Here is a 6,000-nt window from a genome sequence, read left to right on the forward strand (position 1 = left end):
TTGAAAAAAAAAAAAGTTCACCACAACAGTCACCTCAAAAAATTCTTCCTTCAGAAAAAAAAAATCGTAAAAAAATTCTTCCTATGTTAAAAAAAATGTTCCTCTCAAAATATAATCTTCCACCAAAAAGGAAAATTTTGCCCAAACTTTTTTTCCAAATGGTTTTCAAGAGTGTTTCACAGCTTGCCAAGCTGAACTCAGGATGCCAAACATTGCAATAAGAAGAACATTTCGGTAGCAGTTTTCATATGCCATTGAAAAAAAAAAAAGTTCACCACAACAGTCACCTCAAAAAAATTCTTCCTTCAGAAAAAAAAAATCGTAAAAAAATTCTTCCTATGTTAAAAAAAATGTTCCTCTCAAAATATAATCTTCCACCAAAAAAGAAAATTTTGCCCAAACTTTTTTTCCAAATGGTTTTCCAAGAGTGTTTCACAGCTTGCCAAGCTGAACTCAGGATGCCAAACATTGCAATAAGAAGAACGTTTCGATAGCAGTTTTCATATGCCATTGAAAAAAAAAGTTCCCCACAACAGTCACCTCAAAAAAATTCTTCCTTCAGAAAAAAAAAAATTCGTAAAAAAAATTCTTCCTATGTTAAAAAAAATCTTCGTCTCAAAATATAGTCTTCCACCAAAAAGAAAAATTTTGCTCAAACTTTTTTTCCAAATTGTTTTCAAGAGTATTTCACAGCTTGCCAAGCTGAACTCAGGATTCCAAACATTGCAATAAGAAGAACATTTCGGTAGCAGTTTTCATATGCCATTGAAAAAAAAAAGTTCCCCACAACAGTCACCTCAAAAAAATTCTTCTTTCAGAAAAAAAAAATTCGTAAAAAAATTCTTCCTATGTTAAAAAAAATGTTCCTCTCAAAATATAATCTTCCACCAAAAAAGAAAATTTTGCCCAAACTTTTTTTCCAAATGGTTTTCCAAGAGTGTTTCACAGCTTGCCAAGCTGAACTCAGGATGCCAAACATTGCAATAAGAAGAACGTTTCGATAGCAGTTTTCATATGCCATTGAAAAAAAAAAGTTCCCCACAACAGTCACCTCAAAATAATTCTTCGTTCAGAAAAAAAAAAATTCGTAAAAAAAATTCTTCCTATGTTAAAAAAAATCTTCGTCTCAAAATATAGTCTTCCACCAAAAAGAAAAATTTTGCTCTAACTTTTTTTCCAAATGGTTTTCAAGAGTATTTCACAGCTTGCCAAGCTGAACTCAGGATTCCAAACAAGTTGTACTTTCAATTATTTGCATTGAAATATAAAGCAGATTTCAGAAGCAGTTTTCATTTGCCTTCAAAAAAAGAATTCCCACTGTCAACCGAAAAAAAATTCTTCCTCCAAAAAAAACCAATGTCGATAAAAAAAATCTTCCTGTGATAAAAGAAATCTTCCTCTCAAAATATAATCTTCCACCAAAAAGAAAAATTTTGCTCCAACTTTTTTTCAGCTTTCATTGCAAATTTTATTGCTTCTTTCTTCAGCTCTCACTGAAATAAGGCTAATTTTCAACTTTGTTCAAATGTGCTGTAACTTTTTTTCCAAATGGTTTTCAAGAGTCTTTCATGGCTTGCCAAGCAGAACTCAGCATGCTAAACTAGTTATATATAGTATTTGCATTGAAATCTTAAGTCAATTTTATCATCAGCTTTCAGTGAAATTTTATTGCTTCTTTCTGCAGCTCTCACTGAAATAAGCCTAATTTTCAACTTTGTTCAAATGTGCTGTAACTTTTGTTCCAAATGGTTTTCAAGAGTCTTTCATGGCTTGCCAAGCAGAACTCAGCATGCTAAACTAGTTATATATAGTATTTGCATTGAAATCTTAAGTCAATTTTATCATCAGCTTTCAGTGAAATTTTATTGCTTCTTTCTGCAGCTCTCACTGAAATAAGGCTAATTTTCAACTTTGTTCAAATGTGCTGTAACTTTTGTTCCAAATGGTTTTCAAGAGTCTTTCATGGCTTGCCAAGCAGAACTCAGCATGCTAAACTAGTTATATATAGTATTTGCATTGAAATAATAAGTCAATTTAATCATCAGCTTTCAGTGAAATTTTATTGCTTCTTTCTGCAGCTCTCACTGAAATAAGGCTAATTTTCAACTTTGTTCAAATGTGCTGTAACTTTTGTTCCAAATGGTTTTCAAGAGTCTTTCATGGCTTGCCAAGCAGAACTCAGCATGCTAAACTAGTTATATATAGTATTTGCATTGAAATCTTAAGTCAATTTTATCATCAGCTTTCAGTGAAATTTTATTGCTTCTTTCTGCAGCTCTCACTGAAATAAGGCTAATTTTCAACTTTGTTCAAATGTGCTGTAACTTTTGTTCCAAATGGTTTTCAAGAGTCTTTCATGGCTTGCCAAGCAGAACTCAGCATGCTAAACTAGTTATATATAGTATTTGCATTGAAATATTAAGTCAATTTAATCATCAGCTTTCAGTGAAATTTTATTGCTTCTTTCTGCAGCTCTCACTGAAATAAGGCTAATTTTCAACTTTGTTCAAATGTGCTGTAACTTTTGTTCCAAATGGTTTTCAAGAGTCTTTCATGGCTTGCCAAGCAGAACTCAGCATGCTAAACTAGTTATATATAGTATTTGCATTGAAATCTTAAGTCAATTTTATCATCAGCTTTCAGTGAAATTTTATTGCTTCTTTCTGCAGCTCTCACTGAAATAAGGCTAATTTTCAACTTTGTTCAAATGTGCTGTAACTTTTGTTCCAAATGGTTTTCAAGACTCTTTCATGGCTTGCCAAGCAGAACTCAGCATGCTAAACTAGTTATATATAGTATTTGCATTGAAATATTAAGTCAATTTTATCATCAGCTTTCAGTGAAATTTTATTGCTTCTTTCTGCAGCTCTCACTGAAATAAGGCTAATTTTCAACTTTGTTCAAATGTGCTGTAACTTTTGTTCCAAATGGTTTTCAAGAGTCTTTCATGGCTTGCCAAGCAGAACTCAGTATGCTAAACTAGTTATATATAGTATTTGCATTGAAATCTTAAGTCAATTTTATCATCAGATTTCGGTGAAATTTTATTGCTTCTTTCTGCAGCTCTCACTGAAATAAGGCTAATTTTCAACTTTGTTCAAATGTGCTGTAACTTTTGTTCCAAATGGTTTTCAAGAGTCTTTGATGGCTTGCCAAGCAGAACTCAGCATGCTAAACTAGTTATATATAGTATTTGCATTGAAATCTTAAGTCAATTTTATCATCAGCTTTCAGTGAAATTTTATTGCTTCTTTCTGCAGCTCTCACTGAAATAAGGCTAATTTTCAACTTTGTTCAAATGTGCTGTAACTTTTGTTCCAAATGGTTTTCAAGAGTCTTTCATGGCTTGCCAAGCAGAACTCAGCATGCTAAACTAGTTATATATAGTATTTGCATTGAAATCTTAAGTCAATTTTATCATCAGCTTTCAGTGAAATTTTATTGCTTCTTTCTGCAGCTCTCACTGAAATAAGGCTAATTTTCAACTTTGTTCAAATGTGCTGTAACTTTTGTTCCAAATGGTTTTCAAGAGTCTTTCATGGCTTGCCAAGCAGAACTCAGCATGCTAAACTAGTTATATATAGTATTTGCATTGAAATATTAAGTCAATTTTATCATCAGCTTTCAGTGAAATTTTATTGCTTCTTTCTGCAGCTCTCACTGAAATAAGGCTAATTTTCAACTTTGTTCAAATGTGCTGTAACTTTTGTTCCAAATGGTTTTCAAGAGTCTTTCATGGCTTGCCAAGCAGAACTCAGCATGCTAAACTAGTTATATATAGTATTTGCATTGAAATCTTAAGTCAATTTTATCATCAGCTTTCAGTGAAATTTTATTGCTTCTTTCTGCAGCTCTCACTGAAATAAGGCTAATTTTCAACTTTGTTCAAATGTGCTGTAACTTTTGTTCCAAATGGTTTTCAAGAGTCTTTCATGGCTTGCCAAGCAGAACTCAGCATGCTAAACTAGTTATATATAGTATTTGCATTGAAATCTTAAGTCAATTTTATCATCAGCTTTCAGTGAAATTTTATTGCTTCTTTCTGCAGCTCTCACTGAAATAAGGCTAATTTTCAACTTTGTTCAAATGTGCTGTAACTTTTGTTCCAAATGGTTTTCAAGAGTCTTTCATGGCTTGCCAAGCAGAACTCAGCATGCTAAACTAGTTATATATAGTATTTGCATTGAAATCTTAAGTCAATTTTATCATCAGCTTTCAGTGAAATTGTATTGCTTCTTTCTGCAGCTCTCACTGAAATAAGGCTAATTTTCAACTTTGTTCAAATGTGCTGTAACTTTTGTTCCAAATGGTTTTCAAGAGTCTTTCATGGCTTGCCAAGCAGAACTAGTTATATATAGTATTTGCATTGAAATCTTGAGTCAATTTTATCATCAGCTTTCAGTGAAATTGAAACACTTGTACACTTGTACATAGTGTTTGTATTGAAATATTAAGAACTTTTTGGAAGCATTTTTCATTTGCCTTTGAAAAAAAAAAGTTCCCCACAACATTCATCTCAAAAAAATTCTTCCTTCAGAAAAAAAAAATTCGTAAAAAAATTCTTCCTATGTTAAAAAAAATCTTCCTCTCAAAATGTAATCTTCCACCAAAAAGAAAAATGTTGCCCAAACTTTTTTTCCAAATGGTTTTCAAGAGTCTTTCACAGATTGCCAAGCTGAACTCAGGATGCCAAACAAGTTGTACATAGTGTTTGTATTGAAATATTAAGAACACATATGCCATTGAAAAGAAAAAAGTTCCCCACAACAGTCACCTCAAAAAAATTCATCCTTGAGAAAAAAAAAAATTCGTAAAAAAAATTCTTCCTTTGTTAAAAAAAATCTTCCTCTCAAAATATAATCTTCCACCAAAAAGAAAAATTTTGCTCAAACTTTTTTTCCAAATGGTTTTCAATAGTGTTTCACAGCTTTCCAAGCTAAACTCAGGATGCCAAACAAGTTGTACATAGTGTTTGTATTGAAATATTAAGAACATTTTGGAAGCAGTTTTCATTTGCCTTTGAAAAAAAAAAAGTTCCCTACAACAGTCACATCAAAAAAATTCTTCCTTCAGAAAAAAAAAATCGTAAAAAAATTCTTCCTATGTTAAAAAAATGTTCCTCTCAAAATATAGTATTCTACCAAAAAGAAAAATTTCCTCTAACTTTTTTTCCAAATGGTTTTCAAGAGTCTTTCACAGCTTGCCAAGCTGAACTCTGGATGCCAAACAAGTTGTACATAGTGTTTGTATTGAAATATTAAGAACAAATATGCCATTGAAAAAAAAAAGTTCCCCACAACAGTCTCTTCAAAAAAATTCTTCCTTCAGAAAAAAAAAATCGTAAAAAAATTCTTCCTATGTTAAAAAAAATCTTCCTCTCAAAATGTAATCTTCCACCAAAAAGAAAAATTTTGCCCAAACTTTTTTCCAAATGGTTTTCAAGTCTTTCACAGATTGCCAAGCTGAACTCAGGATGCCAAACAAGTTGTACATAGTGTTTGTATTGAAATATTAAGAAAACATATGCCATTGAAAAGAAAAAAGTTCCCCACAACAGTCACCTCAAAAAAATTCTTCCTTCAGAAAAAAAAAAATTCGTAAAAAAATTCTTCCTATGTTAAAAAAAATCTTCATCTCAAAATATAATCTTCCACCAAAAAGAAAAATTTTGCTCAAATTTTTTTTCCAAATGGTTTTCTAGAGTATTTCACAGCTTGCCAAGCTGAACTCAGGATGCCAAACATTGCAAAAAAAGAAGAACATTTCGGTAGCAGTTTTCATATGCCATTGAAAAAAAAAAAAGTTCACCACAACAGTCACCTCAAAAAAATTCTTCCTTCAGAAAAAAAAAATCGTAAAAAAATTCTTCCTATGTTAAAAAAAGTCTTCCACTCAAAATATAATCTTCCACCAAAAAGAAAAATGTTGCTAAAACTTTTTTTCCAAATGGTTTTCAAGAGTATTTCACAGCTTGCCAACCTGAACTCAGGATTACAAACA

The sequence above is a fragment of the Ammodytes marinus genome (genome assembly GCF_949987685.1).
Source record: "Ammodytes marinus genome assembly, chromosome: 24".
NCBI classification, from domain to species: Eukaryota; Metazoa; Chordata; class Actinopteri; order Uranoscopiformes; family Ammodytidae; genus Ammodytes; species Ammodytes marinus.